This window comes from Lepus europaeus, unplaced genomic scaffold (genome assembly GCF_033115175.1).
Source record: "Lepus europaeus isolate LE1 unplaced genomic scaffold, mLepTim1.pri SCAFFOLD_66, whole genome shotgun sequence".
NCBI lineage: Eukaryota > Metazoa > Chordata > Mammalia > Lagomorpha > Leporidae > Lepus > Lepus europaeus.
The window spans coordinates 591,747-611,178 of record NW_026909534.1 but is presented as its reverse complement, the minus strand read 5'-3'; the positions used below and the strand labels follow the sequence as shown (position 1 = coordinate 611,178).

Sequence of the window (19,432 nt, the reverse complement as noted above, 5' to 3'; positions counted from 1 at the left end):
GCTGTGGCCTGGGAAGGCAGTGGAGGATGGCCCAAGTGTGTAGGAGACCAGGAGGAAGCACCTGGATCCTGGCTTCAGATCGGTGTAGTTCCGGCTGTGGCAGCCATTTGAGGAGTGAACCAACGGAAGGAAGATCTTTTTCTCTAACTCTATCTGTTAAAAAAAATATACACTTAATATAACCCTCAGTTTTTATTGCTCCTTTATATTTTCAGTATTTAAAGTTAGTGAGGTTATCTTGACTCTGGCGATTTTCAAGGTCTATTAAGGATCATTTTCCTATAGTTCAGTGTAACAAGTATTTGGTTTGGCCGGCGCCATGGCTCAATAGGCTAGTCCTCCACCTAGCGGTGCTGGCACACCAGGTTCTAGTCCCGGTTGGGGAGCCGGATTCTGTCCCGGTTGCCCCTCTTCCAGGCCAGCTCTCTGCTGTGGCCAGGGAGTGCAGTGGAGGATGGCCCAAGTACTTGGGCCCTGCACCCCATGGGAGACCAGGATGAGCACCTGGCTCCTGCCATCAGACCAGCGCAGCGCGCCGGCCGCGGTGGCCATTGGAGGGTGAACCAATGGCAAAAGGAAGACCTTTCTCTCACTGTCTCTCTCTCTCTCACTGTCCACTCTGCCTGTCAAAAATAAAAAAAATAAATAAAATAAAAAAAAGTATTTGGTTTAAGAGCTCCAGCATTGTGGGTGACTCTTATACAGCAGCATTTTCCCAAGGTTTAAAAAAAATAGATTTTATAAAAGGGATTCTTTTTAATGTCTCAGTACATTTTTGTTACTAACAGAAACAAGTTATACTTTTTCCTCCCTAAAATTCACTCTGATGAAAGAAATAGTTATTTTAACTCCTAACAAATGCTGCATGCTCAAGTCTACAGGAATTATCAGTAGGCATTTTTTATTCTCAATCTGTTTTTTGTCTGTAAAACATGTCAATCAAGCTTTTTTTTTTTTTTTGACAGGCAGAGTGGACAGTGAGAGAGAGAGATAGAGAGAAAGGTCTTCCTTTTCCATTGGTTCACCCCCCAATGGCCGCTGTAGTTCAAAGCACTGCACTGATCCGAAGCCAGGAGCCAGGTGCTTCTCCTGGTCTCCCATGGGTGCAGGGCCCAAGCACTTGGGCCATCCTCCACTGCACTCCCAGGCCACAGCAGAGAGCTGGACTAGAAGAGGAGCAACTGGGACAGAGTCCGGTACCCCATCCAGGACTAGAATCTGGGGTGCCGGTGCCACAGGGGGAAGATTAGCATTGTGAGCCATGGTGCCGGCCCTTTTTTTTTCTTTTTAAGAAATATTTTAAAATTTATTTGACAGGTAGAATTATAGACAGTGAGAGAGACAGAGAGAAAAGTCTTCCTTCCATTGGTTCACTCCCTAAATGGTTGCCACGGCTGGCGGGCTGTAGCAATCCAAAACCAGGAGCCAGGTGCTTCCTCCTGGTCTCAACACTTGGGCCATCCTCCACTGCACTCCTGGGCCACAGCTGGACTGGAAGAGGAGCAACCGGGACAGAATCCTGTGCCCCGACTAGAACCCGGTGTGCCGGCACTGCAGGCAGAGGATTAGCCTACTGAGCCACGGTGCCAGCCAATTAAGCTTTTAAAGACTCAGGGAGGGCAGCTGATGATTTTCTTTCTCCATGAATTCTGAGGCAGCTCTTCTGGCTTCATAGCTTCACTGTGATCTTTCTCCTCTTCTTTGGGATCTTCCATTTTCTCATCCTCCTCACTAAGAGGCTGAGGCATAAGCTGATTACCTACAAGGACGTGCCTGTTAATTCTGTTTCACTCTCTTTCTTTTCCTTTTGGGTGGAGCCTTTTGGCCTGCATTTCATTGTTTATGAAATTTCTAAGTGGGCTGTGAATATAAATACAAGCCAAGTCCTGCAGGTTCCTGACAGCACAGGGAGGAGTCCCACAGAAGCAGGCTTGCCATAACCATTCTTACTTGGCTGCACAAGTGGAGCAAATGAAACAGCAAGGATATTTTTACTTTCCCAAGTGTTTAGTCCTGGTCACATAATCTGTGTTAACTGATCTTCTATAGGCATGACTAGCATGCCTCCCACATTCAGTAAAATTTTCACATAGTTTTCATGGCCTTTTTGGACCCTAGCACCACAATAAATTCGATCATACTGATAACTGTAAGACATTTCTAGAGGTGGTTACCAACTACAAATGCAGGTTCACAGAACTCAAATTTATCAAAGCTATTATTTTTGACAAAGCTCTCCAGTTTTTCCTTGGCGTATTCCACTACATCTGAATGAAGCTCAATCCCATGATTTATTCTAAAAGGACCTGTGGCACAGCGGTTCAGCCCAGCTCACTGTAGCAATGTGCAGGGCCAGGCTCTTAATAATTGGTGAGCTTCCTGGAAGCCAGCTGCTGCCACAATACCGCCAATTTTTAAAAATGTATTATTTTAAAATTGTGTTCACTGGGGCTGGCATTTGGCATAGCAGATAAAGCTGCTGCCTGCAGTGCTGGCTTCCCATATGGGCTCCAGTTCATGTCCTGGCTGGTCCACTTCTGATCCAGCTGTCGGCTGTGGCCTGGGAAAGCAGTCAAAGATTGCTCAAGTGCTTGGGCCCCTGCACTAGTGCAGGAGACATGGACGAAGCTCCTGACTCCTGGCTTTGGATTGGCGCAGCTGCAGCAGCTGCAGCCATTTGGGGAATGAACCAGCAGATGGAAGACCTCTCTTTCTTGCCTCTGCATTTCAAATAAAATAAATCTTTTCAAAAAAGTATTCATGCCAGTGCCATGGCTCACTAGGCTAATACTCTGCCTGCGGTGCCAGACCCTGGGTTCTAGTCCTGGTTGGGGGCTGGATTCTGTCCCGGTTGCTCCTCTTCCAGTCTAGCTCTCTGCTGCGGCCCAGGAAGGCAGTGGAGTATGACCCAAGTGCTTGGGACCTGCACCTGCATGGGAGACCAGGAGGAAGCACCTGACTCCTGGCTTCGGATCGCTGCAGTATGCCGGCCATAGCAGCCATTTGGGGGTGAACCAACAGAAGGAAGACCTTTCTCTCTGTCTCTCTCTTTCACTAACTCTGCCTGTCAAAAAAAAAATATTCATTTATTTATTTTTTTTGAAAGGGTAGAATTGTAGAGATGGAGGGAGGGAGAGAAGGAGAGGGGGAGAGGGAGAGAGGGAGAGAGAGGGAGAGAGGGAGAGAGGGGGACAGAGAGAGAAGAGAATGAATCTTCTGTTTACTTCCATTCCCAAGTGCCCTAAATAGCTTCAGCTTGGCCAGGCCAAAGCCAGGAGGCAGAAACTCAATCCAGGTCTCCTGTGTCTGTGGGAGGAACCCATCTAGTTGAGCCACTATCTGCTTCCTCACAAGTGAATTATCAGGAAGGTGGATTGCTGTGTACACTCTAAGTGTCAGATTAACCTGATGTGCTATGATTACAATTATTTTGTGGATAAAAATAAGTGATAACAAAATGAGCCAGGCATTACTAGCAAGAATTGAATGTGTATAATTAACAGGCAAGTATTAGTATGTCCCCAATAGATATTTATTTAAATTATAATACCTTTTCTTAATTTCTCTAGCTTTCTGACTGCCATCTATTTATTAATTTAAAGGGAAAATTTTAAGAAATGTCTTGAAAATTGCTTTCTCTACACGTTTGCTTATTGTAGGAAAAAACTACAATAATGAAGTCATATTGAAGTAAAAATAATACTGCTGTTTTGATTAAATTAATTATAATCAGCTGTCTCTTTTTAAAAATTTTTTATTTCATAAATGTGGATTTACAAAGTGCAACTTTTGTATTGTTGTGGCTTCCCCCCCAACCTCCCTCCCTCCCGTGGCCCTCCCCTCTCCCTCTCCCTCTCCCTCTCCCATCCCACCCTTTATCGAGTTTCATTTTCAATTACCTTCATATACTGAAGATCAACTTAGTATATACTAAGCAAGGATTTCAACAGGCTGCATTCACACAACCGCACAAGGTATAGGGTATTGTTCGATTAGTAGTGTTTTAAAGTTTCATAGTAAAACACATTAAGGACAGAGATCCTACGTGGGGAGGATGTACCCAGTGACTCCCATTGTTGATTTAACAATTGGCACTCTTATTTGTGATGTCAGCAATCACCCGAGACTCTTGCTATGAGCTGTCTAGGCTATGGAAGTCCCTTGAGTTCACCGACTCTGAACTTGTTTATTCAAGGCCGTGTCACAGTGGAGGTTCCTTCCTCCCTTCAGAGAAAGGCGCCTCTCTCCTTGATGGCCTGTTCCTTCTGCTGGGGTCTTGTTCACCAGGGTCTTTCATTTAGATTGTTTTTTGCTATGGTGTCATGGCTTTCCATGCCTATGAGACTCTCATGGACCTTTTAGCCAGATCTGAATATCCCAAGGGTTGATTCTGAGGCAGGAGTGCTGTTTTGGGCATTTGCCATTCTATGAGTCTGCTGTGTGTCCTGCTTCCCCAGCTGTCTCTTTTAATAGAAAAGAGGAACAACAAGCATCATTTTAGACTCTAAAAATAGTATAGTGTACAATATATCTATATGATTTGGTAAATCTTTCACAGTTATGCTCCTGAAGTAATGCTAGGATTGTGTTGAAGCTGAGGGGGACAGACACTGGGAAGTCTTTTCCCTAATACCAGAGGGGCTTCATGCATCATTTGTGGGAGACTAAATTACCATAATGGACAACCTGGGTAAGAGATAAGGAGGGTGATTGATAATGATTATAAATAAATAACTAAATAAAATATTGTTTCCATTCAGTTAAGAATAAACCTGATTGAGTATAATAGATAATTGAACTCATGGGCTTTTCTAAATCATTTGTATTTTTCTAACAAGCTCCCCAAATTATATGATCTGGGGATAATACAGTAGTCTGAGAGTGTAACATTAACATGATCATGACCATGTGGCTTATAGTCTCCATACTCTTATCTCATGGCTACATATATGACCAACACACTGTGTTCTAGGAAGGGATAAAGAAAATGATTTTGCAGGTAAAACTTCCTCCTTTATAATCAACATTCCAACAAAATTATCTCAATGACTTCCACTTTCATCTTAGTTACCAAGAAAATACATCACAACAGATATTTTTGCTCATGTATTGTGAATTACAGTAGCAGCTATTAAGCAAGATAAGCTAAACAGATTTTATGCAAGTCTTCTTGATACACATGAAAAAATATAGCAAAATGTTCAAAGTTAGCTCTTTGTTCTTTATTCAAAAATAAAATTAAAAAGGCAAAAATGAATTGAAAAATAACAATACAATTTTAATACATTTGAAGGTTTTACATGGAAAATTAACATTAAAAGCATAGGGCCTAAAAATCTGATTATGGATGGAAAATAAATTATTCAAAAACAGACAAACTGAAACAAAGCAGAAGATCAAAATAAATATTGAAAATAAAAATGATTATCCTATAGTGTGCATATTTTTAGGTAAAAATCATTTTCCTGGCCGGTACCATGGCTCAACAGGCTAATCCTCTGCCTAGCGGCGCCGGCACACCGGGTTCTAGTCCCGGTCAGGGCGCCAGATTCTGTCCCAGTTGCCCCTCTTCCAGTCCAGCTCTCTGCTATGGCCCAGGAGTGCAGTGGAGGATGGCCCAAGTCCTTGGGCCCTGTACCCCATGGGAGACCAGGAGAAGCACCTGGCTCCTGGCTTCGGATCAGCGTGGTGCGCTGGCCGCAGTGTGCTGGCTGCGGCGGCCATTGGAGGGTGAACCAATGGCAAAGGAAGACCTTTCTCTTTGTCTCTCTCTCACTGTCCACTCTGCCTGTCAAAAAAAAAAAAATCATTTTCCTAATATACAGAGATGGTGAATTTGGGAGGTTGACAAGGAGCGTGGTGTGATGGGGTTGATAAGATGCTCTAACTTTAATGAGTTAGACATTTTAATTTGAGACATCAACCTAGTGAAAAACAATCTTCCTTGTTGTTCAGTTACGTGTGTATTCACCCTTAAAGGCAGTGTATGGTATCATTTCAATTTCCACTCTTTCAGAGACATTCCTCCCATCAAATAAATGAGTCTATCTTTATTGTCTGTTTCAGAATCAATAGCAGTAATAAAGTTACTGGTTTCCATTGTGTTACTGTGTCCAAATGATATATATTGATTATAATTCTATAAAAGTGCTTTTGTAACATTTTTAAATGTCATGCAGTGTTACATTCTAGATACCATATTTATTGTTCAAAACATATATTTCCTCTATTTATTTTTCCTGTACTTGGAGTATGAGGTCTCTGCCTGGCCCCTTCCATGGATGGGAGGGAGCAAAATGCTGTCGTGGCAGTAGGGACTGTAGCAAGCCATGTATATGGAGGGAAATGGGCTTAACATTAGCTGTGAGTGAAGAGGATGGGACACCTTCTATGGCAGATATTGATGTTTCTGTGTCTACCCCAAGTGGCCCATGGTGTCTGTCCTTCCCTCCAGGCCACCTGTTCCAGCTCTTAGTGTGTGGTGGGAGAGGGACCTGCAGGCCTGAGAGACAGCATAACAGCAGAAAGCAAGGCCTAAGGGTGGAGGCCTTCTGACAGGTGGGATGGGTTGTACATTCAAATGTGAAGGAAAGTCTGGTTGAGAGGGCCTCCCAGGGCTTGCCTTCAATCTTCCCTGGCTACTCATCAGGGCTACCCCTCACCACTGAGCCTCTGAGTCTAAGGAGAGAAGGGCTTGCTGGCTGAGCCCACCTGGCTGTTTTTTTTTTTTTCAGGAAGTCTGTCAACTGACACTGGTTCATTTCCAAAAATATATAATTTACTAAAAAGCAGCTTGCCAAACCCATGGTAACCAAGGTGTGGTAGTTGAAATGGAGTTTCCAGTCAGCTGGGCTCATTAGCAGCTGCTCCTCTCCTCCCATCCCACCCAGGTGCAGTTGTCAGGCCAACAGGGCTGTGACTGCAGATGTCAAATCAAGGTCAGGATGATGGTTCCCCTGATGTGATCTTATGTAAAATATGACAATGACATGTGCTGAGGTCCAGGACATGGGCAGCAACTGCTATCCATATGGTATAGAAAGTTCTAAGTTCACAAAGCTGATATGTTCCTGAAAGCATTCCTCTAGCCTTGGCAAATGGTGGTGATTGGAGCAGGTACCAGATCTGGTAACAGTGTGACAGGGGATCTGTCATGCCCAGGCATAGCCACATGGTCTTTATGGAGCCAATAAGAGCAACACCAAGCCATCATGCCAATGAGCTTTGACAAATGGACATAACTCATTGTCCTTTATCAAAATCCTTCTCTTATTGACATGTTATTATTAATACCCATTCAGGTTACATTTGGACAATTCCACTTAAAGGAGAATCTACTTGCTATGTCATTGTGTTCAATTTTTTTTAATAAATCAAGCCCAGACATTTGTTTATAAAAATCTATTTGGAGGAAGGATGATGGTATAAACCATTTACATTAGTTTTATCTTGACAAGTAAAGCATTATCCATAATGTAAGATTTGTTACTTATTCAATTAAAGACTGATAATGGGCCCACCTATACCTCTTCTGCATTCAATCATTTTTGTCAATTATAAGATATTATAAGATATCCCATAATCCTGCAGGTCAAGCCATTGTTGAGCACACCCATCATATGCTTAAAACTCTTCTTCAAAAACAAAAGAAAAGGGGGAAACACCCCTGGGGAGATTAATCATAAAATGGCCATTCTTTTATTTACACTTAATCATTTAACTTATTTTTTAAAATTCAATTCTACCTCTCTTGATTCTAAAACCCTAGGACAACAGCATTCCCATCCAGCTCATGAAGAACCACGACTGTTAGTTTATAAGTAGCCCCACAATCCTAACTCAAAGGGCTCTAAACCACTCAAAACATGGGGAAGAGGGTTTGTTTCTCTTTTATGCCTTTACAGGTCCTGTGTGGATTCCAGCCCACTGTGTCTGACCTACAGACACCATGAGTTGGCACCAGCAGTTACAGGATACAATTCCTCCTTTACAACTAAAGAAGACAAAAAATCAGTGCCACTGTTTCACCCTCTTTCAAAGAATCAAAAACAAAGCCACTTCATTGCAAGTCCCCCAAGACAAATCGACCACCTGGGGAGATATGAAGTCATTGATTGCTGATTGCTTCTGCACAACAGAAACACATTCTAGAAACTCCTGAGACTTTATTTACCACTATTTTTGCTCAACTTACATACAGTTCTACTTTGATCTTGTTAATCATTATGTTATGCTTTTCCCTCCCTGTTGGCTCTTACTGTTTAACAACTGTTACTCCTGAAGTAAAGATACCTGTAGGAAACCCTGTGTTGTTATCCTGTTTTTGGAATTGTTATCACCCATCTTCCTAGAAGAGCTTGCCTATTTAAAAAAAAAAACTGCTAAGGCCATCGCTGCATTTAGAGTTAATTCAAATTCATGAAGGTGTTTTACAAAATTATGCTTCAACAGATAGACCAGTCTAAGTTTAAAAGTAATAATATAAATAACATCAAGTACCTGGTTAAAAAAATAGAATTAAAAAGGAAGGAAGGACCAACATGGGAAGCAGTCTACACAGCAGACTCCTAGAATGACTTTTGCAGTAAATAACATTCTGACCTCAGAATCAACCCTCAAGGCTTCCTGGTCAGGCTGAAAGGCCTGCAAGAGCATTTCAGGCATGGAAAGACAAAACTCTGACAAAAAAAATCCTACATGGAGATCTCTGTGAGACCTCAGAGGAAAGAAAAGGTCATCAAAGGAGACACTGTTATCTGAAGGAAGAAGAGAACATCCTCTTCGCTTATGGCTGTGTCCAAATACCAATGGTGTCTATGGTCACAAAAGGCTTCCATAGCCCTGGCAGCCCATGACAAGGGCATCAGATGATCACTGACATCATAAAAAGAGTGTTAATTGTTAAAGGAAAAACAGTAATCACTGTGCACTTGCTCCCCAGGTAGGACCTCTGTCCCTATTGAATTGTAATATGAGAATCAACTGCAAATTCTCTCCCTAAACTGTACCCTACATGTTGTGTGTTGGCATGGGGGCAAGTTGTTGAAATCTATGATTAGCATAGAGTTGGTCCTCTGTATATAAAGTCCTACTAAAAACGATCCATAATGAGGAAGGAGATGGGAGAGGGAATGGGAGGTGGGATGGGAGGGGGATGGAGGGTTAGGGGGAAAGAACCACTGTTCTATTAAAGTTGTATCTATGTAAAAATGAATTCATTAAATTAAAAAATTGTGCTGCTATTGATTATTTACCACTTAAACATCAAATTGGATGACAATAATTTCCAGGATTATGTTGTTTCAACATCACAGATAATTCTAATTTAATTCAAAAGGAAATTGATAACATCAAAAATGAATTTAAATATTTAAATATTAAACCTGAATGGTGGCAATTGGGATTCTGGCTGCATTGGCTGCTGCACTTTGTGGTACCAGTTATTATGGTCCTCATCCTGTGTTTGATACATGCATCATCTCATGCGTACCTAATCTAGATCTATGCTTAAAATAAAGAAAAGGGGGAAGTAAAGGATGCTGCCTAAGTGTCTCTCAGGAGAACACACTCCCCTGAAGTTAGAGGTATAGCCACAGTTTCTGATATCCACCAAAAGAGGCTGGGGAATGGGCACACTTACCCTCAAAGGAATGTGGCAGCAGAGACAGCAGGGGGCTAATGGACATTAATTGGTACCTGGGATGTTTTCCAGAATTTGTAGACTTCCAAGTATTTGAATGGACCTGTCTTTGAAGATTTACACCACTGCTCTGTTCTCTGTCATGGATCACCAGACTGGATTCCTTTTCCACCTAAAGTTGTACACCAACTGTGCCTATGTGCTTGCTAGCTTCTAGACTTGCTGGTATCCTCTAATAAAAAGTGCTGGCCAGAGCAATCTGGGGAGCACTCTGTATGTGAAAATGTCTGTGTTCTGTCTCATTCATTTTTGAAACCCCACACCTAAGATGTATTGAAAGTTTGTTTATTTGGTACCTTTCCAATTTTTTGATGTAGGCATTCAATTGTTATAAACTTCCCTCTTACACTACTTTGGCTGTATTCTATAAGTTTTGATGTGTTGTGTTATCTTCATTCATTTCCAGAACATTTTTTTTATTTCTATTTCTTCTATGACCCACTATTCATTCAGGCACATGTTCTTCAGTCTCCATGTGTTTGCATATGTTTTATAAATTCTTGAGTTGTTAATTTCCTGTTTAATTCCATTATGGTCAGAGAAGATGCATGGCATGATTCAGATTTTTAAGATTTCTAAGACTTGCTTTATGGCCTAGCATATGGTCTATAACATAGAATGTTCCATACAATGATGAAAATAATGTGTCTTACAACTGTGGAATGAAAAGCTCTGTCAATATCATTTAGGTTTACTTAATCCATAATATCAATTAGCTCTGTTGTTTCTTTGTTGATTTTCTGTCTAGTTGATCTGTCCATTGAGGAAAATCAGTGTTGATGTCTCTCATTACTATTGTATTGGAATCTATGTCTCCCATTAGATCTGTTAATATTTCTTGTAAATAACCAGATGCCCTGGCATTGGATTTTAAACATTTATTATTGTATCATCTTATGTTGAATTGATCACTTAATCTCCACATAGTGCCCTTCTTTGAATCTTTTAACAATATTTTGGTTAAAGTCTATGTTGTCTGATATTAGGATGACTACACTTGTTCTTTTTTGTTGTTGTTAATTTATTTGACAGGTAGAGTTATAGACAGTGAGAGAGACAGAGAGAAAGGTCTTCCTTCCATTGGTTCACTCTCCAAATGGCCACTGGCACTGCACCAATAAGAAGCCAGGAGCCAGGTGCCTTCTCTTGGTCTCCCAAGTGGGTGCAGGGGCCCAAGCACTTGGGCCATCCTCTAGTGCCCCCTTGGGCCACAGCAGAGAGCTGGACTGGAAGAGGAGCAACCAGGACTAGAACCCAGTGCCCATATGGGATGCCAGCACCACAGGCAGAGGATTAACCAAGTGAGCCATGGCACCAGCCCCTTTTTTGCTTTCCATTAGTGTGGAATAACTTTTCCCATTCTTTCACTTTCAATTTGCATTTCTCCTTGCTGTTGAGGTGTGTTTCTTGTAGGCAGCAAATAGACAGGTCTCGATTTTCAATCCATTCAACAAGTCTGTATCTTTTAACTGGAGAGTTCAGGCCATTTACATCAAGGTTATGATCAATAAGTAATGGCTTGGCCCTGGCATTTTTTTCTATATATATTCATATTGTTTGCTTTATATTTCTTTTGTACTTTTACTGCCTTCACATTCTTTCATAATGAAGTCTAACTTTCTGTGTTTCTGTGTGTAGCACATTCTTAAGGCACTTTTGTAAGGGTAAGCGAGTGGTGACACTCAATTTCTGTTTGTTATGGAAGCTCTTTATTTCACCTTAATTCATAAATGATAGCTTTACATGGTACAGTGTGCGGGGTTAACTGTTTTTTCAAAGACTTGTATTATGTCTCTCCATTCTCTCCTAGCCTGCAGAGTTTCTGATGAGAATTCAGATGTGAGTGCAGTTGTAGACCCTGTGAGAGCAATTTGGTATTTTATGCTCATTTTAGAATCTTTTCTTTGTGTTTTATTGTTGAAAATTTGATTGTAATGTGTTGTGATGAAGACTTTTCTTGTCATGGCTATAAGGAGTTCTGTGTGCCTCGTGTACTTTGACTTCTCTTTTTTTTTCCAAATTAGGGAAGTTTTCTGTAATTATTTCACTGAATATGTTTTCTAATCCATTTTCTCTTTCCACACCTTCAGGAACTCCTAAGACCCATATGCTGGGTCCTTTGATAGTATCCCAACAGTCTCCAACACTGTTTTAAATTTTTCTAATTTCTTCTTTTTTTGTTGTTCTTACTGAAAAATTCCCAGTGATTGTGTTCTAGCTCAGATATTCTTTCTTCCACCTCAACCAGTCTGTTGTTAGGACTTTCCACTGCCTTTTTATTTGACATATTTAACTCTTCATTTCTAATAATTTATTTTGGTTTCTCTAAAAATCTCAACTTTATGGAACAAGTTTTCTTTCATGTCATTTATGAATTTCTTTCATTTTTGAATTTTTTCTCATTGCTTCTTTTTTTTTTAACAGGCAGAGTGGACAGTGAGAGAGAGAGACAGAGAGAAAGGTCTTCCTTTTTGCCGTTGGTTCACCCTCCAATGGCCACTGTGGCCGGCACATCTCGCTGATCCAAAGCCAGGAGCCAGGTGCTTATCCTGGTCTCCCATGCGGGTACAGGGCCCAAGGACTTGGGCCATCCTCCACTGCCTTCCCGGGCCATAGCAGAGAGCTGGCCTGGAAGAGGAGCAACTGGGATAGAATCCAGCGCCCCGACTGGGACTAGAACCTGGTGTGCTGGTGCTGCAAGGCGGAAGATTATCCTGTTAAACCATGGCACTGGCCTTCTCATTGCTTCTTAATCCTTTGATTAATTTTTTGAATTACATTTCAGGTATTTCATCAACCTCTTCATCTTCAAAGTCTAATATTGAAGTGTTTGCATTCCTTTGGTGGAATTACGTTGTTTTCTTTTTTCTTTATCTTGAATTTCTGCATTTATTTTTAGGCATTTGTGGAGACATTTATTGGATTTTTCCTCTGATGGATTATTTTTGAACTATGCTTCTGTGGCTTAGCGGAGCATCTGCTCTTTTAGTGACTACCCAGATGCTTGAGCTGAGTGTGTCCTGGGGGCTCTAGTCTATGCTCCAGGATGGAGTGAGTATCCAGGGTCACACCCATTTTGGACATGGTATGTCTTAATTGCCAACAGAAAGGAGGGAATGACCTCCTATGTTGGCATCATCACACCTTTCCCTCTGCTCTTCTAAGGTGTCCAATGCCTGAGTGTTAGGCCGCAGTGGGTGTAACTTTCACCTATGCTGGTATATGAATTGCACAAAGGATGAGCACAGATCCTGCTGCAATGTCCCACCCTAATTAGGGAGCTCAGAGTGTGTGGAGCTATAAACAGTAATTACCCAGAAAACCAGCAACACTCTGTACTATCTCAGTCGCAGGGTTCCCATAGTGTTATCCCACAAGGCACAATCACAGTCATGTTGTACATAGGATCCACTCTGCCCCACTAGCCTGGCCCCATTCACAGAGAGGCAGAGATGTTCCCAGAGCCAGCTGCATGTGAGTATACTGCATAGACGGTTTGAACCTCGTGCCAGCAATACATTGAGAAGCTGGGGGCACCTCACAGTTGTACATGGGTGCCCAGCCCCCATCAAACTAGCAGACTCAAAGACAGTGGGAAACATGGATTTTTCCCTCTGGTAAAATCCCTGGATCCCACATGTGCACAATACACACTGGCTGCAGCCTTAATCATTTCAAAATCACCCCTTTGCCCACTATGGTATTCAAAATGTATGGTATTTCAATGTACTGTACCCCCTGGGCACATACAAGAGTCTCTTCAACTGTTGCTAATGTCAGCATGGCACCTTATCTGCCCCCATTGCATGGAGCTGCCAAGATGGCATCTGTCCTTGCTAGTTTCTGGGCAAGTGCACAAGAGCTGCTATAGCTGCTAAGTACTTATGTACAAAATGGCACCCACCCTCTTTCAGTTGGTTTCCAGGCACTGTTGTGTGTGTGAGGGAGACAGGTGGGTAGAAAGAATTATGCCCCTTTTTTTCCTGGGTGAGCATGCACCCTGTTCCCCTCAGGTCTCCAGGCCAGATTCAAAGTGTAGTCTACTAGGCTCTCATTCTGACTATATCACCAGTGTTACAGGGTGCTGCAGTCTGATCACACCTCACCCTCCAAAGCTGGTACTTTCTCCAGCTCTTGGCTTCTGGGGTTATGTGGTGTGTCTGTGCACATTGCTGCACATCTGCACCTTCCATACAGATCCACAATATCTCTCCTCCTTCCACAGAATCTTCACTGCAGTTTTCCCTCCAACTCACTCCTGAAAATGCACTTTCTTCACCTTTTTAAAATTATTTTCTTCTAGCCTAGTGTAGTATGATCTTTCTCTATTCTGCTACCTTGGAATCCCTGGCAAAATAAATTTTGATTTGAAGTGTATAATTATTTAGATGTTTGTCATGACTATATTTGAAATGAAGTTTAAAACTTGAAAAAAAATAAATTTTGGGGGCCAGCGCTGTGGCACAGTGGGTTAATGCCCTGGCCTGCAGTGCCAGCACCCCATATGGGTGCCAGTTTGAGACCAGCTCTCTGCTATGGAGTGGGAAAGCAGTAGAAGATGGCCCAAGTCCTTGGACCCCTGCACCCAAGTGGGAGACCCAAAAGAAGCTCCTGGATCCTGGCTTCGGATCAGCATAGCACCAGCTGTTGCGGCCAACTGGGGAGTGAACCAGTGGATGGAAGATCTCTCTCTCTCTCTCTCTCTCTCTCTCTCTCTTTCTCTCTCTCTCTCCTCCCCTCTCTCTGTGTAACTCTGTCTTTCAAATAAATATATAAATTTTGGTAAATAAATGTTGGTAAACATTCTTCCAGTGTGAGAATAAGTGAAATCATGATATGCAGTATTGAAGCAAAGAATAAAAACATATAATAAAGCTCTTTTTGTAAGAAAAAAAGATGTTGATCAAGATATGTAGCATAATGTTAAAGATTGAAAAAGTCAATTATGACATGAAAATGATATTATATGCTTCCACAAAATCAAATTTAAAAATTAATTCTCAAGGTTGGTGTTGTGGTGTAGCAGATAAAGCCAGTGCCTGCAGTGCCAGCATCCCACATTGGTGCTAGTTCAAGTCTCAGCTGCTCTACTTCCAATCCAGCTCTCTGCTATGGCCTAGGAAAGCAAAAAATGGCCCAAGTCCTTGGGCCACTGCACCTGTGTGGGAATACCTGGATGAAGCTCCTGGCTCCTGGCATCAAATCATCCCAGCTCCGGCCATTGCAGCCAATTGGGGAGTGAACCAATGCACTGAATATCTCTCTCTCTCTCTCTCTCTCTCTCTCTCTCTCTCTCTCTCTGCTTCGCCTTTTCTCTCTGTATAACACTCACTTTCAAATATATAAATAAATCTTTAAAAAAGAAAATTGGCTGGCACCACGGCTCACTAGGCTAATCCTCCACCTATGGTGCCCACACACCAGGTTCTAGTCCCGATCAGGGTGCCAGATTCTATCCCGGTTGCCCCTCTTCCAGTCCAGCTCTCTGCTGTGGCCTAAGAGTGCAGTGGAGGATGGCCCAAGTGCTTGGACCCTGCACCCGCATGAGAGACCAGGAGAAGCACCTGGCTTCTGGCTTCGGATCAGCATGGTGCGCCAGCCACAGTGCACTGGCCACAGTGCACTGGCCACAGCGGCCATTGGAGGGTTAACCAACAGTAAAGGAAGACCTTTCTCCCTCTCTCTCTCTCACTGTCCACTCTGCCTGTCAAAAAAAAAGAAAGAAAGAAAATTAATTCTCAAAGTTATTAATGTTACTCCAGTGTATATTCAGTATATCAGACTAAAATGATAATGTTGGGAATTTGCCCACTATGGTATTCAAAATGTATGGTATTTCAATGTACTGTATGTATCCAATTAGACCATTCTGCACTTTTTATTTGATAAAGCTGGCAATCCTAATTGCTTGAAATAACAGCACCTGGTGCCATGAAATTTAAAAATAATTATTTTAGGTGTGAATTTTGTACTGGAGGTCTGGTGGACAGTGCTGCTGATCTGGGCCAGCTCTGGCTAATCTTGCCTGGTCTTCTATAACATCCCAGTATGCTATTATAGGATGGCCTTATATTTTTATGTCAATTTGATCACCATTGAGTGGATGTTTGACACAGATGTTAAATCACTATTTGGTGTTCCTTCATCTGATACATGAATGCCTGGGTTTACACCCCGACTACTTCTGGTTTGTGCTGCTGTACACTCTGGGATGCAGCAAATGATAACTCAAGTGAATAGCTCCTTGCTCCTTTCATGAGAGGTACTCATTGAATTCCCCTCTCATGATTTATCTGACTTAGCACTTGTTATTGTGGACATTTGGAGAAATGAATGACTATTTCTCTGTATCTGTATGTGCCTTTCAAGAAAATAAAAATTTAAAACAAATAAATTCAAGTTTGTTTGATATTTGTGTATTTGAGACAATTTTATCTTGATGCTCACTATGAGGCTTGAGAACAAATGGGAAAAATTACTTCAGGTTGGAAATAAGCACATGCATATTAGCATTTTTATTGAATTCTTAACAGTGTCTATGTTTTATGGAACCATTAGTTCAAGTGATAGAAACTTACATATCCGAAGTCATGTCAACACATCTAGTCATTAAACTATTACGACTCATAAGTTATTGTGCACCCCATATCTGCTAAAATATAGCTTTTCTTATTTTTTATGATCTTTGAACCATTACTTGTCAATATTGTTCACTATAATTGCTGGAATTTAGCCCCTCTTGATGGTTACCTCAGCTAGATCTGAGTTTCCCAGGAATCTTTCTGATTCTTGTCTTTTCTCCTTTACAACATTGAGTTGGGACACAGAACCCTAAGACATTGCCACCTCAGTGCCCACAGTTTCCCTCATGAGTATAGAGTTGGCCTTCAAACTGTCCTGGATGGTTTTCAGGATGACCACAGTCTGTCTCAGATAGGAAGTTGCATTGCACTCCCAGCCAACTAAACTGTTATAGTTGACTTTCTAACTTCCCACAAAACACCTCAGAGCAAGTTTTACAATTAGCAAGAACTTACTGAAGATTTTGAGATAAGTAGGAACATAACACAGGCACATCCCTGCATATCCATCAAGGAAAAAAACCAAAGCTTCCCCACAAGCCTACATCAAGTTAGAAGACACCTCCATCTTATATTGTAATGATTCCATTGACTACACCAGGAACACCAGACTTTGGAAATCTGCATAATTCGACTGTAGTCTCAGATAGGAAGAACAGTTTCATGTTTGTTTGCATCTTAAGCACACTTACAAGGCCTACCCTGAAATTCTTATTTTCTGGATCGTATTTTTTCCAAGATGGTGGCTCCCCTTGGGCCTTCTTTAAGAGATTTTAGCCTGACCCCCTGAGACTCAGGGACCCACTGGCTTCTTTCTGACCATTGGCCACAATTAAGGAATAGATGTCTTTAACCCTGGACACAACCTATATAATGGTGCAGAAAAAGGCAAGCTCAATCAGGCACAGAGTGAGACCTCAGAATGGCCCTCCCCTTGTGCAGAAGAGGCCTCAGCACTGCATAAACCACAACTACCTCACATCCAGCTCCATCCCTGCCAGTTACCCTGGATCACTCACCAGGTCAGTCAGCTCTAATCTAATGTTCACCAGGATGAGCACTGTGATGGCAGCCAGAAACAGGGTCCCAACCCTATGGAGACCTGTCTTATCTCAAGGCAGGTGTTTCTAAAAATGGTCTCACAACTAGGATGAGATGCAGACCAATGACTCACTGCAGGACCCCCAACCCATCTATGACTAGGCAGCAGCTCACATCCTTCTCCTCCCTCGGCCCCACCTGCTTCCCTCCTTTGTAATGCTGCAACCAACAAGGAGACTCAGGTGAATGACCAGAGGCACTTGGAGTCTAGGGGCAGCAGGGCAGCCTGTCTGTCCTGAGGGATCCCAGGGCCCTGTGACCACAGGCACAGAACAAGGTTGGATTCTTCCTCCTTTGTGGAGTATCCAGGTCTGTAACTGCTCATCCTTGGCCATGGTGTCTGCTCACCCTTTTGCCTACTACACCTTCAGGGCCCACATCTGCTAGAAGCTACAAGACAAAAACATGTACATAAAACAATACTGGATAACTGCAGGGAACTACCCCTCACAGAGCTCTTGTCCATTTCATCAAAGGAAGATTCAGGTCCACAGACAGATGTATGACACCTGGAGTCTAGTTTCCAGAAAGGTGACTTCTTTGAAGTACAGGGACAGAGGGAGCATCAGACTTAGGGTCTTTGTCCAACTTCTTTGACACACAGGAAGACTGCTCCTCACACAGATTGGGTTATGAGTATCCTCCAGCAGCCACATTTTCCATCATAAAGGGCCATTCCCATCACATTATAGGTCATGAAGTCTCTGAGTCTGGTGCACCCACAGCTCTGAGATCACTGTTGACTACAATGGCTCCCTAGGGACTCATGTCCCTCCACAGATCCATATCAAAGGGAAATTTGCACCCATCCCACAGGGTCAGAAACAACTATATTCATATGCAGTATACAGTGGACACCACTGGGAGTATAGCAAATATCACCTTCCTCATTAGCCAGGAGAAGTCAGGGCCACATACCTTGTAGGGACTGTCCCCAACTCAGCAGGAAATGAAGAAAGCAGGTCCCAGCCACCTGTGTTCTCCTGTGATGAATGAGCTTCCTAAATTAAAAAAAAAAAAAAAAACTCCAAGTCAGTAAGCCTCTAACTGCAGTAGAACATAGAGGGGTGCTAGGCAACAGTGACATCATGGAACCAGCCCTGTCACAATGGTACACTCCACAGATACTAGGGCCAAAGTCAGCCTCCTCAACACACTGAATAACCAAAATCTCCAGGGATAGATCTTGGGGTCTCTCTAGGAAACGGGCAAAAAGTAAGATCTGCGGTAGGTATTCCATGTGACCAGCTATACCAGTGCCTTCTACACTTGCTATACAAGGTCCCAGGTTCCTGCAAGCCTCTACCTCAAACCCATCCTCCTTCCCCCAATGCAATTATATTTTGTAACAGCTTTTTAAGCCCTTTTAATTTTGAATCAAAATTTTTGCAGTGAGGCCCCACACAAACCTACTACATCTTCCTAAGGTTCCCATACTCTGCTTCCATTCCTTCAATAAAAACTGAGTAATACAATGGTAAAACCTCCTCCACATAAGAGTCTTCACACAAGCCCTGCTGATCCAATCTGATGCCTTCTGCTCTAGTACTGCCCCATCTCTCGTGCTGTCAACATTGGGCTCCAGGGAGTCCTCCTGGAATGGTGGAAAGGGGAGAGTGTAACTGAGCACAGCCTGCCTGGGATCTTGAGCTGTACAATCTGTATGAAGAACAGGGACACTTTTCTTGATGCAGGTGAGGGGTTAAGGGGTGGATCACTCTTACTTTTCCTGACACTCATGTGCCCAACACTAAGGCTGATGTTGAGAGTACCTAGGATATCTGCACACTGGGAGGACCCTGACTCAGAGTGGCAGACATCCCTGTCACAAAGAGCAGCCCCATCTCTCCAAGTCCTACTCTCCTCCTGTTCTCTTCTGGCCCTGCAGAGGCAGCAAGAGACTGGTCAGTTTTCTGTAGGTTGACAAACTAGCTCCTGCTGTACTCCAGTTGTTTCTTGCTTTCCCCACCCTGGACTGCATTCCCCTGTGTAGTTCATGGTTGTGCCACTGTGCATGTGGATAAAATAAGTCCATGAGTATCCTGTGGGT

General features: G+C 42.6%; 1 pseudogene; it reads right to left on the bottom strand.

The window, feature by feature from the left end:
* Positions 1 to 1,610: 1,610 nt before the first annotated feature.
* On the bottom strand, positions 1,611 to 12,784 carry LOC133755631 (protein-L-isoaspartate O-methyltransferase domain-containing protein 1-like; annotated as a pseudogene).
* Positions 12,785 to 19,432: the final 6,648 nt, after the last annotated feature.